Here is an 18435-nt window from a genome sequence, read left to right on the forward strand (position 1 = left end):
TAGGCTTGTCCTGCGGCTACCATGGCAGGAGTGCACCATCATAAGAGAATGCACGAGCCACCTGAGTCCTGAAACTTGCAGCTAAACTCATACCTTTAAACCTTGCTTCGTCGTACTCAAAAAATTTATTTTGAAGATCATAGATTTGGCTTTGCAGAAAATTCTTTTGCTCATTGAATGTAAAGACGATGTCCTTCATAGACTGGCCATCCACCATGTGATCACGGGTGAATTCCGTCATCATGGAGTGATTGGCACCGAGTCCATGCTCTACCATCCCTTGGCACTTGAAGATCTCCTGCTCCACCGCCTCGAGCTTGGCCTCCACGCTTCCCGTCTTCTTGGGCCCTTGAACATCCCAGATGTGGAGCATCCCCTCACACATCTCAATGGATTGAGGGTGCTTCAACACCTCCGGTAGGTAGGGGTTGATGACCTTCTCGAAGAACTTGTCCTTGGAAGAGCTTGGTGCAGCCATGGCGATCTAGATCTATCAGAAAAACAGCCCCAAACAAGACGGGGGATTTGACGATACGGTGGTCAAATCATCCAGGGGTATATATAAAGAATTTTTATCTTGGGAAACAAGTATACGGAAGGAAAACGACACCTGGGTTGACTTCCCGGTTGTTTCTTATTTTTCTATTTTTTCTAATATTCCAAAACTGACAAAATATTTTTGCGGAATTTTTGGAGTCGGTTTACTTACCGTATCACGTACCTCTTCCTTTTCAGGGTTCTAGGGTGGTCTGGAAGGTTCCTTTTATGTATTCCTCTGGCATCATGGTTTGAATAATTTTAGTTTCAACATTAATTGGTGTACCTGAAATATAGTGCTTAATTCTTTGCCCATTGACCACCTTCGGATTAGTGCCTTCGGCATTATTGATTTTAATAGCTCCAGAGCGATAAACTTCTTCGACGATATATGGTCCTTCCCACTTGGAGAGAAGTTTTCCTGTAAAAAATCAAAAACAAGAATTGTATAATAGAACATATTCAACAACTTTGAATTCCCGCTTTTGGATTCTTTTGACTTTTTCTTTAAATAGTTTGGCATTTTCATAAGCTTGGGTTCTCCATTAATATAGTGAGGTAATATCAAATAACCTCTTTTCACCGGCAAGTTTAAAATCATAGTTGAGTTCCTTAATTGCCCAATATGCTTTATGCTCTAACTCAAGAGGCAACTGACATGCTTTTCCATAAACCATTTTGTATGAAGACATACCCATAGGATTTTTATAAGCAGTTCTATAAGCCCATAGGGCATCATCAAGTTTTTCAGACCAATTTTCCTAGATCTGTTAAGAGTCTTTTGTAATATCAACTTTATTTATCTATTGCTAAGTTAAACTCGACCACTAGATTAAGGATGATAAGGAGATGCAATTCTATGCTTGACGTCATATTTAGCAAGCAATTTACGAAAAGCACCATGAATAAAATGTGAAACACCATCAGACATTAAATATCCGGGGACTCCAAACCCAGGGAAAATAACTTCTTTCAGCATTTTAATGGAGGTGTTATGATCAACACTGCTAATTGGAATAGCTTCTACCCACTTAGTGACATAATCAACAGCAACCAAAATATGTGTATACTCATTAGAGGAAGGAAAAGGTCCCATATAATCAAAGCCCCAAACATCAAATGGTTCAATAACAAGTGAATAATTCATAGGCATTTCCTGACGTTTACCAATATTACCAATTCTTTGGCATTCATCACAAGTTGAGACAAATTTACGAGCATCTTTGAAAAGAGTAGGCCAATAAAACCAGATTGTAATACCTTGTGCATAGTTCTATCTCCCGCATGATGTCCTCTGTAGGCTTCAGAGTGACATTTTTGTAGGACTTGTTCCTGTTCATGCTCAGGTACACAACGTCTAATAATACCATCTACTCCTTTATAAGATGTGGGTCATCCCAAAAGTAATGTCTTCAATCATAGAAGAATTTTTTCTTTTGTTGATATGTGAAACTAGGTGGTATAAATTTAGCAACAATATAATTAGCATAGTCTGCATACCAAGGATTGTTATGAGATGCATTTATGACAGCTAATTGTTCATTAGAGAAGCTATCATCAATAGGTAGTGGGTCATCAAGAATGTTTTCTAACCTAGGCAAGTTATCAGCTGCGGGGTTCTCGGCTCCTTTCCTATCAATGATGTGCAAGTCAAACTCCTAATGAGTCTAGGTTTAGCATCTTTATTTTCCATAAGATATTTTATAGCAGCATGATCGGTGTGAACAATTACTTTAGAATCAACTATGTAAGATCTGAATTTATCACAAGCAAGCACAACTGCTAGAAATTCTTTTTCAATAGTAGCATAATTTCTTTGGGCACTGTCTAGAGTTTTACTAGCATAATGGATCACATTTAATTTTTTATCAACTCTTTGTCCTAGAACAGCACCAACAACATAATCACTAGCATCTCACATGATTTCAAAAGGCAAGTTCCAATCAAGCGGTTGATTAATAGGTGCAGAAGTTAAGGCTTTCTTAAGTGTTTCGAAGGCTTCTACACAATCATCATAAAAAACAAATGGAACATCCTTTTGTAAGAGACTGGTAAGAGGCCTGGAAATTTTAGAGAAGTCTTTAATAAATCTGCTATAGAAACCAGCATGACCAAGAAAATTTCTTATACCTTTAATATCTTTAGGGAACGACATTTTCTCAATTGCATCAACTTTAGCTTTATCCACCTCAATACCTCGTCCAGAAATTTTGTGCCCCAACACAATACCGTCATTCACCATAAAGTGGCACTTCTCCATATTCAAGACAAGATTAATTTGTTCATATCTCTGCAAAACTTGATCAAGGTTGCTTAAGCAATCATCAAAAGATGTTCCGTAAACGAAAAAATCATCCATGAGAACCTCAATAATCTTTTCACAGAAGTCAGAGAATATAGCATTCATACATCTTCGAAAGGTAGCAGGCGCATTACAAAAACCAAAAGGCATACGTCTATAAGCATAAGTTCCAAAAGGGCAAGTAAAGTGGTTTTCTCTTGATCAGGTTGTGAATACGAGTATTTAAGAGAAACCAAAATATCCATCAAGAAAGCAAAAGTGTGTGTGCTTAGATAATCTTTCTAACATTTGACCAATAAAAGGTAGAGGATAATGATCCTCTCTAGTGGTTTTGTTTAATTTTCTGAAATCAATTACCATTCTATAACCAGTCATAATTCTTTGTGGGATAAGTTCATTTTTATCATTAGAAGCAACAATAATGCCTCCTTTCTTAGGAACGCAATGAACAAGACTTACCCATCTACTATCAGCTATAGGATAAATTATACCTGCTTCTAGAAGCTTTAATATTTCAGTTCTTACCACTTCCTTCATCTTAGGATTCAGCCGTCCTGATGATCAACAACTGGTTTAGCATCAGGCTCCATATTAATCTTGTGCTGACAAAGAGTGGTACTAATGCCCTTAAGATCATCAAGAGTATATCCAATAGCAGCTCGGTGTTTCCTCAGAGTTTTTAATAGTCTTTTCTCTTCATGCTCTGTAAGGTTAGCACTAATAATAACATGATATATCTTGTTTTTATCTAGATAAGCATATTTCAAAGTATCAGGTAATTGTTTAAATTCAAACACAGGATCACCCTTAGGTGGAGGAGGACTCCTAGAGTTTCAATAGGCAAATTGTGTTTGAGAATAGGTTGTTGTTCAAAGAACATCCTATCTATTTCATTTCTTTCATGCAAGTGCATATCATTTTCATGGTCGAGCAAATATTGTTCTAGCGGATCAGTAGGGGGTACGACAACAGAAGCAAGACCAATTATTTCATCTTTACTAGGCATTATTTATCATGGGGTTGCCTACGAAACTTAGAGAAATTAAACTCATGAGACACATTACCAAAAATAACACTGACAAATTCTTTCTTGCAATCTATCTTAGCATTAGCAGTGTTCAAGAAAGGTCTACCGAATATAATGGGACAAAAATCATCTTGTGGAGAACCAAGAATTAGAAAATCAGTAGGGTATTTTATTTTTCCATACAAGACTTCAACATCTCTAACAGTCCCAAGTGGTGTGATAGTATCTCTATTAGCAAGTTTAATAGTAACATCAATATCTTGTATTTCAGCAGGTGCAATGTCATTCATAATTTCTTGGTAAAGAGTAAAAGGGATAGCACAGACACTAGCACCCATATCACATAACTTGTGATAACAATGATCTCCTATTTTAACTGATACAACGGGCATGCCAACAACGGATTTTATTCTTATCTTTAGTATCGGGTTTGGCAATTATAGCAGCTTCATCACAGAAGTAAATAACATGCCCATCAACATTATCAACCAAGAGATCTTTAACCATAGCAATACTAGGTTCTACTTTAATTTGTTCAGATGGTCTAGGTGCTCTAATATTACTTTTGTTGACCATGGTCGAAACCTTAGCATGTTCCTTTATCCTGACAGGGAATGTGGTGTTTCGATATAAGCAGTAGGTACAACTGGATCAACGTTGTAAATAATAGTTTCATCCTTAACTATAACTGGTTCCTCAATCTTTTCTTTAATAGGGAGATGATATTTAAACCACTTATCCTTAGGGAGATCAACGTGAGTAGCAAATGATTCACAAAAAGAAAGCTACTATCTCAGACTCAAGTCCATATTTAGTGCTAAAATTATGAAAAGCATTAGTAACCATAATTTTTTTAACACAATCAAACTCAAGTTTTATAACTGACTCCTTACCTTCGTCGAATCGTCAATCTTCAGAGTTGCATTTAATACTTTCCAAGAGATCACATCTGGATTTAATGATCTTCTTCATAAAACAACCAGTATAAGAAGTATCGAGCATGGATCGATCATTATGAGAAAGTCGAGTATAAAAATTCTATAGAATAATTTCTCTTGAGAGCTCATGATTGGGGCATGAATATAACATTGACTTAAGCCTCCCCCAAGCTTGAGCGATACTTTCTCCTTCATGTGGCCAAAAATTATATATAAAAATTCCGATCACGATGAACTAGATGCATATGATAGAACTTTTGGTGAAATTCCATTTCCAATCGATTCCCGTTCTAAGCTCCAATATCATCACATAGCCTATGCCATGTCAATGTTTTTTCCCCAAAGATAAAGGGAAAACCTTCTTCTTAACTTCATCTCCGGGTAAACCTGCAAGTTTAAACAATCCACAAATTTCATCCACATATATCAAGTGCATATTAGGATGCTTTGTTTCATCTCCTGCATAAGGATTAGTTAGCAGTTCTACTATCATACCCGAAGGAATTTCATAACCATTATTTTCAGTAGGTGCAGTGTGTTGAGGGGCAACCCTTTGTGTTTCCGGTCGAGGTGAAGATACCCTGAACAAAACCCTCAAATGATGGTTTTCCATAGTAACAAGTGACAGTAAATTTCAGCATGTAATATTTTCCTTACCAAGAGCGCTTTTGTAACATCCTGATTTTTTTGAGATTTTAACTATTTTAAGCTAAGGGATGTTGCAACGTAATCTTATATTATTGTATTTTATTTTTGGAGTTTGCTCAAATTAATACCAAGTTGTTTGGAATTAATTTGGCATATGACGGGAGCAAAATATTTTCTGTAGTATCCTGAGTAGATTTATTCGTTCGTACTTTTTTTATTTAATTTTTTGTCTATTTTCTTACAAGGGATTTCTTGGATATTTTTTGAAGACTTTTGAGTTGTCTTTTGTGTTTGGTCCTTCTGTAGCAATCCCAGTAAAAGAAATCAATATTATAGTATATTGATCTCTCTTTCCTTTCATTGGTCATTGGACCATCACATACTTGATCTTGACATGGGTTAGTCTAACTCACGTACGCATATGCACCGAACCATCCCCATAGTTCTTTTTTTTCTCTTCATCCTTCTAAATGGTCCAGCCACCAAACCAAGTTGGCCCAAGGCCCATCTCAGCAAGAGCAGCAGCCGCTCAGCCCAGCCTGCCAGCCAGCGACGAAGCGTCGTCTTCCTCCCGCACCTACGCGCACAAGTTACAGAAACTTATCACGTTCATGGCTGCCTCTTCTTTTCTCTTCAAATCCCATCAATCCCTTCACCGTTTCCATTTGTCGTCAACACAAGGATTACTCCGCACTCAACCGCGAGTCCGTTCAGTCCAATGGCTCCACTCATGGCGGTCTTAATCGCCCATAAGTAACTGGTGAACTTAAGGACAACCATTAGCATTCGTCCATTGATCTCCCTGCTCCGGCTATCATTTGCCAGACCGTTCGTGTCATGGTGTGCGCCAGGACCTCCTCTATAAAATCCCCATCATCTCAGTGTTCAATTCCTTTCAAAGCCCTCACAATCCTTCCGGCATCACAGCCCCATCTACACTGTTTTTGCACTACTGTCGCTGCATGTGAGCGCTCCGGTCCAATTGCTTTCACCAGCTGAACACCTTCACCCCACTCTACCTCCTAGACATCATTTCCTAGATGTTTGCCATCGTTGGCCGCGCGCACAATGGAGCCGTGCTGCTGCTCCATTTGGGACCGTTGTCGTACCCGTTGACTGTCTGTCGTGTCCGTCTGTTCCCGGGTGCTCTCTTGTCACCAGGAGCATCACTCACCACCATATCTTCATCACCAGAGTTCCGACGATGACGACACGCACTGACGCTCGCTCACTCAACACCAATGATTGCATGTCCAACGACTACTCGGTGACTCAAATCCAAACCCAAACCCCTAAGAAGATTTCGATGATGCTAGAAGCGAGTTGATTGTTTTGTTTTCATGGAGTAGGTGTTGAATTGTGTTATTTTTTAGCATGTGCGTATGATGTTTGGTGCAAGTAAATTATGCAAAAATTGTTTATGTGTTTTTTGTTGGAAATATGCCCTAGAGGCAATAATAAAATGATTATTATTGTATTTCCTTGTTCATGATAATTGTCTGTTGTTCATGCTATAATTGTATTAACTGGAAACCGTAATACATGTGTGAATACATAGACCACAACATGTCCCTAGTAAGCCTCTAGTTGACTAGCTCGTTGATCAATAGATGGTTATGGTTTCCTGACCATGAACATTGGATGTCATTGATAACGGGATCACATCATTAGGAGAATGATGTGATGGACAAGACCCAATCCTAAGCATAGCACAAGATCGTGTAGTTCGTTTGCTAGAGCTTTTCTAATGTCAAGTATCATTTCCTTAGACCATGAGATTGTGCAACTCCCGGATACCGTAGGAATGCTTTGGGTGTACCAAACGTCACAACGTAACTGGGTGGCTATAAAGGTGCACTACAGGTATCTCCGAAAGTGTCTGTTGGGTTGGCACGAATCGAGACTGGGATTTGTCACTCCGTATGACGGAGAGGTATCTCTGGGCCCACTCGGTAATGCATCATCATAATGAGCTCAATGTGACTAAGGAGTTAGCCACGGTGTCGTGGAACTGTCACGGCAGATGTCCTCGAGCTAGGACTTAGTTGTGGGGCCATCGCAGCTAGGAAGCTTGAAGGGGTTAATGCGGGACAAGGAATACGAGGGTTTATACTGGTTCGGCCCCTTACGGTGAAGGTAAAAGCCTACGTCCAGTTTGAGGTGGTATTAATTAGGGTTACGGTCACCGGGGAGCTAAATTGCTATGCCCGGCTCTCGATGAGATTGTTCTTGTCCCTAAACCGCTGCCGGGTCGTCCCTTTATATAGGTAGGCTGACGCCCAGCAGCTCTCAGAGTCCCGGCCGGCTCATAAGAGTGTCCGGCTCGGACTCTCAACTATTCTTGCCTTGCACTACAAGTTCTACCATGATAATGATTGTAACTACGGGCCTTAAGCCATATCCGGGTCTTAAGCCCATCTTTGGTCCACCGTCTTCAAGCTTGGCGCCGGGCTTCTGGTAATGACCATTAGAGTAACCCGGCCCCTCCTGGCGGGTGACTCTAAGGTCTATATCCTCAACATTAGGCCCCAGATTGATTTGAGCCGGCTCATATCAATCTTCAATTCTTTCGACAGAAAAAATCTCCGGCTTACCATTTGTGTGAAGGCCATAACCCGGCGTGACGTCATCCCTGGACTCCGGATAATCCGCCGTGACGTCATCTTCCATTAAGCCCGTTTTTTTACTCAACCAGATCCGCAACGGATCTTTTTCTTTACTATCATCCCGAAAATCGAGGCGTTTCGTGGGGAGATAACCACGCCGTGGTCTCCTTGATTCTCGCGCCCACTTATGAGCTCGCCTTATAAATAGGCCGGCCCGACGGGCTCTTCTCACTCTCCTTCCTCTGTCGTCTCCTTCCTCTCACTGTCCCGTGCCGCTCGAGCTCCGCCGCCGTTGCCACCGCGGGTCTCCTCGTCGTCACCAGCTCAGGCCGCTGCATCACCCTGATCTGACCAGAGAAACGCGGCGACCTCTGCGACTTTCCAGCTCTTGTAAGTCCTGCTTGTCCTGTAGAATAGATCTGCCGTAGGGTTCGTCCGCGTTCTTCGTGTTCGTCGCCGTCGCCCACAAGCTCCGGTAGTCTTCTTCTTTTTACTGCTCCTTTTTTATCTTAGCCCGTATGGAACCACTGCGGTAGATGTTTTAGCACCCATTTCAAACACAAGTAGACTTCTTTTCACTGCATAAAGACCTCATTCGAGCTCAAGAACTCCCCTGCGTCTGTATTTTAGGTCTAGAAAATTTCCTTTGCCCGACTGTTTTGATCCCAAAAAATTACTGCGATGTGTGAAACCTGTTTTACCACACTTAGTAAAAATTGCAATCATTGAATCTCGGCGGCTTACAGTTCCGGTTTAAAGAAACCACGCGCCGTAGATCCTTCCGGCTTAAAGAAAACCATGTGCCATAAAATTTCCGACTTAGCTGTGATAAAGCCTGTAGACAATCAAATTACTCTCAATCCCTCGGGCGGCTTAAATAGCCCGATGCACTTAAATGTATACCATTAGTCCCCTTTATAAGCCGCCACATTGATATTGAACCGTAGATTTCTTCCGGCTCATAATTAACCCGGGCGTTTTTCCTTTTATCATAGACTGCCGACTTTCACCATGCCTCCCAAAGCTCCCAAAGCCTCCATTACTTGCAACTGGATGAGGTCCAATGTCACCAATGAGACCCTAGCGGATTTTGTTAAGTCTGGATATCTGCCCAAGAAGGATGCCATGTCCTACTGTGCCCCTGACCCGTCAGAAGAGAGACCACAGCCAAAGGACGGGGAGGTAGTGATTTTTGCGGATCACATGAGCCGGGGCTTCGCACCGCCCGGCTCAAAGTTTTTTAGGGACGTTCTAAACTTCTTCGACTTGCGGCCTCAAGATATAGGACCCAACTCAGTGTCCAACATCTGCAATTTCCAAGTCTTCTGCGAGGTTTACCTTGGAGAAGAACCTAGTCTGCTGCTCTTCAGAGAGCTTTTTTACTTGAACCGTCAGAATGAGTGCGCCAATGGGCCAAGTCTGGAGTTAGGTGGCATCTCCATCCAGCGGCGTAGGGACTGCCTTTTCCCTTACGCAGAGCCGCCCAGCCACCCCAAGGACTGGAATCTGACGTGGTTTTACTGCCAAGACACGTCGCCGGCTGACGAGAGTCCATTGCCCGGCTTTCGCCCCTCGTGTCTGGAGCCGACTCACCCACTGTCCGACAAGCTGACTCAAGCGGAGCGCCAACCTCTGCTCCCCACCATTAACAAGATCAAGGCTCTCCTGGGCAATGGTCTGAATGGAATTGATCTGGTCCGGGTCTGGATCTCATGGCGGGTGATCCCATTGAGCCGCCGCCCCGGCTTAATGTGTGAGTACACGGGCCGAAAGGACGACCCTCAGAGACACAGCCGCAATGATCTTCCTGAAGACGTTGCAGAGGAGATGACCAAGGCTCTTTTAAACGAGAGCCTGGCAGACTGCGGAAGGACCGGGCTAGCCCCCTTCTGCAAGACCAACCCAGCCCCAGCGGTAAGCCACTAATCTGAACATCTTATCTATACATACCTTTCATCTGAATCATTTTAAGAAAACCTCATTGTACTTTTTCAGGCTGATGATAAATTCTGGCGGGTCAAGTATGACCATGAAGCGGCCAAGAAAGCCAGAAAGGCGAAGAAAGCCGCCAAGAAAGCCGCCCCTCGCAAGAAAGGAAGCAGGCCTACTACTTCAGAGCTGATGCAATTAAGCGACAGCTCCGAGTCAGAGGTAACCCCTGAGCCTTTAAGTCCTTGCTGTATTTGTTGTTTGTTGCTGTCCGCCTTATCAATACTTGCTCATTGTCAGGATGACACCGGCGCAAGTAACCCGGTGGTTGAAGAGGTAATGTCACTTTCCTCCGACTCGGAGCCCTTGCCAAGGCTGAAAGTCCGAAGGGTAACCCGGAAAGTAAGCTTTTCACATCCTTTAGCTTATCAAGATCCTCAATTTATTTTGAAGCGACAGGTTCATGAGAGCCGGCGTCACACCCGGACCAGCAAGGACACCGATCTCTCCTCCGGGTTACCTGACGCATCAAGGAAGCGCCGAACTGAGGTTATTTCCCATTTGTACCCTTTTCATCCGTTGGCGGGTGTTATACGTCAGCCACTCAATTCTTCTGACTCAAATTATCAGGAGACCTCCCCCTCTTCCGGCGACTCTATGCAGTCAAGTCTGCCAGCTTTCAAGACCGTGCCCGGGTAATGATAACCCTCTTATACTTGTTCTGGTCTTTGCTCATACTTTTTATACTAACCTTTGTTGTTCTTTCAGTGCCCAGGCAAAGCTCACCAAGAGGGCGAAGAAAACCAAGTCGGCCGGAGAGCCGGACTTGCTTGAGCCGGAGGTGACGGTCCAAGAGCCGCCAGCTGCCTCCGCCCCCGAAGCCACCACTCCAATGGACACAGCACCTGTAGAAGCTTCTGCTGACCCGGAGGCCTCCGGCTCGGCTCAACCAACAAATGACCCGGACGTGGTAATCACCCGGACGGAGTTCGTTGAGCCGGGGAGACCTACCGTGCTGGCCAAATGCTCCGCTAAGGGGGAGTTGCTGCAGGCCCACCGGGTGAACCTGGACCTCTCCGACTACGCCAACCTGAGCATCGGAGAGCTCGTCTCCGGCTACATCAGCCAAGTGCACAAGAGCCGGGACGCAGAAGTTGCCATGGTGACCCAGATCCAGCAGAAAACTGAGGTAATATTCTTCTGTCCTCTTACTTACTGCTTAGTTACCTGTACTATGCTAGCCCCCAAGTCGATGACTTATGATTGAGTATGTTGTAGACTTAGGTTCCGGCTTACTCCAGTTGAACCGGCAATGTGTAGATAGAAACGTTCGATATGCATTAGCCCCCAAGTGCCAAGTGTCTTTGCCTGGAAAACGCTTGGGACTTTAAATTTGTAGAGTAATTGTTCATGCCATAACCCGGAAGTTTATACAGGCTGTTGGCAAGAAACTTGAGGCTGACCTTGCTGATCTCAAGAACCGGCTGAAGATGCAAGAGATGGAGACCCGGAAGGCAAACGCCAAGTTCGTGTCCAGCATCGCCGCGCAAGAGAAGCTGAAGACGGAGTTCGACGCTGAGCGGAAGGCGTGGGCTGAAGAAAAGGCCGCATTGGTGAACCGGGCTGAACAGGCGGAGAAGGCTCTCTCCGAGAAGACCGCCGAGCTCTCCGGCCTAAAGCGCCAAGTGTCCCAGATGGTGGCCGCAGTCTTCGGTAAGTCGTCTCGCCGGCTTTCATCAAGTTTAGAATGTGTATATCTCATAATTTCATCCTTGTCGGCGACTTATCTGTCTTTGTTAAACAGGTCCCAGAAGTGCCAACCTGAATCAGAGTGTGGTGACCAAGCTGAAGGCCGTATACACCCTGGTGGAGCAACTCTACACCGGGTCACAACGTGCCTTGGCTGTGGTGGCCCTCTCCAACGAGGTGCCGACTCACCTGGCGGAAGTCCTTCGCCGGCTCGCCGTTCTTCCTCAACGGATCCAAGAGCTGCGACGAGCCTCTGCAAGAGCCGGAGCGATTGCTGCGCTGAGCCGGGCTAAGGCGTTCTTGCCAGAGTTAGACCCGGCGGACATCGCCCTCGGCTACCCAAGTCTGAAGGAAGACGGCACCGCCTTTGATCAGAAGGACTTTGCAGCTTGCGTGAAGGCCGTACGCCCGGTGGCCACTCTTATTGGCAACGATACCGATCTGACCAAGTACCAGCCGGGCTACGACGCAGAAAATCAGAGGATTCCTACTCCGCGCTATGAAGCCCTCAACTTGATCCCGCCGGCTCGTCAGCACACTTTCGCCCCGGAGATTGACCCTTCCGGGTTAATTGACGAGGAAGCCCAGTTCGAAGCTCTCAGCGGCATCGACTGGAAGTCATCAACCTTCCGGGTCTTGGGATCAACCGGAGGAGAAGGAAGAGATGAGCCGGAGACTTCCACCCAGCAAGCGTCTTAACTTCCGCAACCGGTTTACCAAACAATGCTCCACCCTTTTAGACTTGATGAGTTTTGTAATAGAATAGGTGCAACAGTTTATCTCTGCCGTGCCATCGTGCACGTATTGAATGCTGAAGTCTTTTGAAGTTGTCTCTTTGATGTTTCTCCGGGTCATAATCAATCCTTTGTTTTTCTTATCCTCAAAAAAGGTGCCTTTAATTATCCTGCATAGAAGGGCAAATCACAAGTCTCGAGGCGGCTTACCGCCCTGAGAATCACAAGTTTTAGATAACCCGGAATATGAATCAAAAAGAACTCGCCTTCAATGATATCCTGAATACAGCCGTAAGAACATACTTAACGGCCTGCAAGCATACTTCCGGTTTAGATAACCCGGATAAGAAGGTTGGTACCGCAACTCCGGTTTACCTGTCTTATAACACCCATTGTGTTTAGCAATACTGTAAACCCAAGTTAAGCCAGCAAAGTGAGACCCGGCCGTACACACTTGGAATAATCAGACAAAACTGACTATAAACTGGAAAAACTTAGGGGCTTCCGGTTCGAATACGACCAGAGACCCGGCCCAAAGGGGTTATGCTAAGATTGGAATACGATCATGTAGCCCCCAGTGGGTGTGGCGATGCCAATCAAGAGGGTATCGACAGCTATGTTCTCTTTGGTTCGAATACGACCCATGTTTGAACAGGAAGCCCCCAAGTGATTTTAAGAATTGTTTAACGACGCTGATTCGAATACGATCCACGTCGGTTCCCAAAGGGGTGAAACCATGATTCAAATATGATCAAGGAAAACTCCCCAATGAGCTCGGCACTTTGCCAATCAAATGGGTATCGACAGCTATGTTCTCTTTGGTTCGAATACGACCCATGTTTGAACAGGAAGCCCCCAAGTGACCTTGTTGCTTATGGCTAGATTCGAATACGATCATAAGCCGGATCCTCCTTCAATTCATCATGTAATCTTGCAATGAAAACAACACGTGCATATTTGGAGGAGAAAAAAGGACAGAGGTCCTGCTTTATTGCTTATCATAATATATACATGGCTGGGAGAAATATGTACATCACGAGAGCTGGTGACTCAAGTAGTAAGGCCGAAGCTGAGCTATGTTCCACGGCCGATGGGTCTCTTCCTCCGACTTACGTGAATCTTTATGCTCCCGAATGTCAATGAGTTAATATGACCCGTTGTGCAAGTTCTTGCTGACCACAAAGGGTCCTTCCCAAGGTGGGGACAACTTGTGTGCATCTGTTTGATCCTGGATGAGCCGGAGCACGAGATCGCCTTCCTGGAAGACCCGGGTTTTAACCCGGCGGCTATGATAACGGCGCAGGTCTTGTTGGTAAATCGCGGAGCGAGCTGCGGCCACATCACGCTGTTCGTCCAACAAGTCAAGAGCATCTTGGCACGCCTGTTCATTGTCCGCCTCAACATAAGCCGCCACTCGAGGTGAGTCATGACGGATGTCACTGGGGAGGACGGCCTCTGCCCCATAAACCATGAAGAAAGGCGTGAAGCCTGTAGATCTGTTAGGAGTAGTGTTGATGCTCCATAACACGGAGGGCAACTCCTCCACCCAACAACCCGGCGTCCGTTGCAAAGGGACCAAAAGCCGGGGCTTGATACCCTTCAGAATCTCCTGATTAGCTCTCTCAGCTTGACCATTGGATTGAGGATGAGCAACTGAGGAGACATCAAGTCGGATATGCTCTCGTTGACAAAACTCTTCCATGGCGCCTTTGGATAGATTGGTGCCATTGTCAGTTATAATGCTGTGTGGAAAGCCAAAGCGGAAAATCACCTTTTTCATAAATTGAACCGCCGTGGCCGCATCACACTTACTAACTGGCTCAGCTTCCACCCACTTGGTAAATTTGTCAACCGCCACCAATAGGTGAGTCTTCTTATCTTTGGATCGTTTGAAAGGCCCAACCATATCAAGCCCCCAGACCGCAAAGGGCCAAGTAATTGGGATCATCCTCAGCTCCTGAGCCGGCACATGAGCCCGTCGTGAAAACCTCTGGCAACCATCACATTTACTGACCAAGTCCTCTGCATCAGCATGAGCCGTCAGCCAATAAAAACCATGGCGAAAAGCCTTGGCCACAAGAGACTTTGAGCCGGCGTGATGGCCACAATCCCCTTCGTGAATCTCACGCAAGATCTCTTGACCTTCCTCAGGGGAGACACAACGCTGAAATGCTCCTGTAACACTGCGATGATGCAACTCGCCATTGATAACAATCATTGACTTAGCCCGCCGGGTTATTTGTCTGGCCAAAGTCTCATCCTCAGGCAACTCCCCCCGGGTCATGTAAGCCAAATAGGGCATTGTCCAGTCCGGTATGACGTGGAGAGCCGCCACCAGTCGCGCCTCCGGGTCAGGGACAGCCAAGTCTTCCTCTGTAGGCAGCTTAACAGAAGGATGATACAGGACATCCAGGGAAGTATTAGGTGGCACCGGCTTTCGCTGAGAGCCTAGCCGGCTTAGAGCATCAGCCGCCTCGTTCTTCCTGCGATCAATGTGCTCCACTTGGTAGCCCTGAAAGTGCCCAGCAATGGCATCAGCTTCGCGGCGATAAGCCGCCATGAGAGGGTCCTTAGAGTCCCACTTGCCTGATACTTGTTGAGCCACCAAGTCTGAGTCACCGAAACACCTTACCCGGCTCAAGCTCATCTCCTTAGCCATCCGAAGACCGTGGAGCAAGGCCTCGTACTCAGCCGCGTTGTTAGTGCAAGGAAACATCAACCGTAACACATAATGGAACTTGTCACCTTTAGAGGAAGCCAATACAACTCCAGCCCCCGAGCCCTCCAACTGCCTGGACCCATCAAAGTGGATAGTCCAATATGTGTTATCCGGCTTCTGCTCGGGCACTTGTGACTCTGTCCGGTCATTGATGAAATCCACCAAGGCCTGAGATTTAACAGCAGTGCGTGGCACGTACTTGAGACCATGAGGTCCAAGCTCTATAGCCCACTTAGCTACTCTCCCTGTGGCCTCTCTGTTTTGAATGATATCACCAAGAGGGGCAGAACTGACCACAGTGATGGGATGACCCTGAAAATAATGCTTAAGTTTCCGGCTCGCCATGAACACACCATAAACAAGCTTCTGCCAATGCGGATATCGCTGCTTGGACTCAATGAGCACTTCTCTGACATAATAAACCGGCCGCTGAACCGGATGCTCCTTACCCTCCTCCTTGCGCTCCACCACCATAGCCACACTGACGGCTCGTGTGTTCGCCGCCACATATAATAATAAGGGCTCCTTATCAACCGGAGCAGCAAGGACTGGAGGCTCTGCCAGCTGCTTCTTCAAATCCTCAAAGGCAGTATTAGCTGCATCATTCCAAACAAAGTTATCAGTTTTCTTCATCAACTGATATAATGGCATGGCTTTCTCACCCAAACGGCTTATAAACCGGCTTAAAGCAGCGATACGACCCGCCAAGCGCTGAACGTCATTTAAACACGCCGGCTTAGCCAGGGAGGTGATGGCCTTGATCTTCTCCGGGTTAGCTTCAATGCCTCTGTCAGAAACCAAAAAAACCCAAGAGTTTGCCTGCAGGAACACCAAAGACACACTTGGCTGGGTTAAGCATCATCTTGTAGACCCGGAGATTATCAAAGGTTTCTCTCAAATCATCTATCAGGGTTTCCTCCTTTATGGATTTAACCACAATGTCGTCCACATAAGCATGAACATTACGCCCAATCTGTTTATGAAGACAGTTCTGTACGCAACGCTGATAAGTCGCCTGTGCACACTTGAGTCCAAAGGGCATGGATACATAGCAGAAGGCTCCAAAGGGAGTGATGAACGCCGTCTTCTCCTGGTCCTTAACTGCCATTTTAATCTGATGATATCCGGAATAAGCATCCAGGAAACTTAAGCGCGCACAACCGGCCGTAGCATCAATAATTTGATCAATACGGGGAAGGGCAAAAGGATCAGCCGGACACGCCTTATTTAAGTCCGTGTAGTCCACACACATCCGCCAGGTGCCGTTCTTCTTGAGTACGAGCATCGGGTTAGCCAACCACTCTGGGTGGAAGACTTCAACAATAAACCCGGCCGCCAAAAGCCGGGCCACCTCTTCGCCAATAGCTTTCCGCCTCTCTTCATTAAACCGCCGAAGGAACTGCCTGACCGGCTTAAATTTCGGATCAACATTGAGAGTGTGCTCAGCGAGTTCTCTAGGTACACCTGGCATGTCAGAAGGTTTCCATGCGAAGATGTCCCTATTCTCACGGATGAACTCGATGAGCGCGCCTTCCTATTTCGGATCCAGATTGGCACTGATGCTAAACTGCTGAGATGAGTCTCCTGGAACGAAATCAACAAGTTTAGTCTCATCAGCTGACTTAAATTTCATTGCCGGCTCATGCTCCGTAGTCGGCTTTTTCAGAGAGGTCATATCAGTTGGGTCAACATTGTCCTTGTAAAACTTCAACTCCTCTGTTGCACAAACAGATTCTGCATAAGCTGCATCGCCTTCCTCACACTCCAGGGCCACTTTCCGGCTGCCGTGAACCGTAATGGTCCCGTTGTGACCCGGCATCTTGAGCTGTAAGTACACATAACACGGCCGAGCCATGAACTTGGCGTAAGCCGGCTGCCCAAATATAGCATGGTACGGGCTTCTTATCTTAACCACCTCAAAGGTCAATTTCTCCACCCTGTAGTTGTTCTCATCTCCAAAGGCCACTTCCAATTCGATCTTGCCGACTGGATACGCCGACTTACCAGGTACCACACCATGGAAGATAGTGTTTGACTGGCCGAGGTTCTTATCAACCAACCCCATACGGCGAAAAGTCTCATAATAGAGGATGTTGATGCTGCTGCCTCCATCCATGAGCACCTCTGTGAACTTATATCCTCCCACTTGAGGAGCCACCACTAAGGCCGAGTGGCCCGGGTTATCCACCCGGGGAGGGTGATCCTCCCTACTCCACACTATAGGCTGCTCAGACCACCGCAAGTAGCATGGGACCGCCGGCTCAACAGCATTCACTGCCCTCTTATGAAGCTTCTGATCTCGCTTACACAGACTGGTGGTAAACACATGATACTGTCCACCGCTAAGCTGCTTTGGATTGGTCTGATAACCCCCCTGCTGCTGTTGATGACCCTGGCCAGACTGCTGATTAAAGCCCCCTTGACCGCTCTAAGGATTAGAATTTGAGCCGCCGCCCGGGCCATGAAAGCCGCCGGCGCCTGAGCCGCCGCCCGGGCCATTGTAATTCTTAAAGGCCTTCATGATTGCACAATCCTTCCACAGATGAGTCGTTGGCTTCTCTCTAGAGCCATGCCTTGGACAAGGCTCATTCAACAGCTGCTCCAGCGTCGGACCTGACCCGCCGCCTCGGGGAGGGGGCCTCCCCTTACGTCGCTGGTTATTCCCTTGTGAGCTGGCGTTGGCCACAAACTCTAGGCTGCCGTCGGCCTTGCGCTTGCCTCCTCCTTGGTTCCCCGGGTTATGCTGAAGACCCTTGCCATTGTCGTTCTTCTTTCCCTTCCCTGCCCTTTCATCATCTGAAGGGGGATCCTTGGTACCATCAGAATCGCCGTACTTGACAAGAGCCGCCATTAGTGTACCCATATCACTGCAGTCGCGCTTAAGCCGCCTGAGTTTCATCTTCAGGGGCACGAAACGACAATTCTGTTCCAGCATTAAGACTGCAGAGCCGGCATCCATCTTATCTGACGAATGTATGATCTCCTTGACCCGGCAAACCCAATGTGTCGTGGATTCACCCTCCTGCTGTTTACAGTTAGTCAAATCCACAATTGACATCGACTGCCTGCAGGTATCCTTGAAGTTTTGGATGAACCGGGCTTTCAGCTCAGCCCAAGACCCGATGGAGTTCGGTGGTAGCCCTTTCAACCAAGTGCGGGCAGTCCCATCCAACATCATGGTGAAGTACTTGGCCATTGCCGCCTCACTGACCTCCAGTAGTTCCATGGCCATCTCGTAACTCTCGA

The sequence above is a fragment of the Triticum aestivum genome, chromosome 3D (genome assembly GCF_018294505.1).
Source record: "Triticum aestivum cultivar Chinese Spring chromosome 3D, IWGSC CS RefSeq v2.1, whole genome shotgun sequence".
Lineage (NCBI taxonomy): Eukaryota > Viridiplantae > Streptophyta > Magnoliopsida > Poales > Poaceae > Triticum > Triticum aestivum.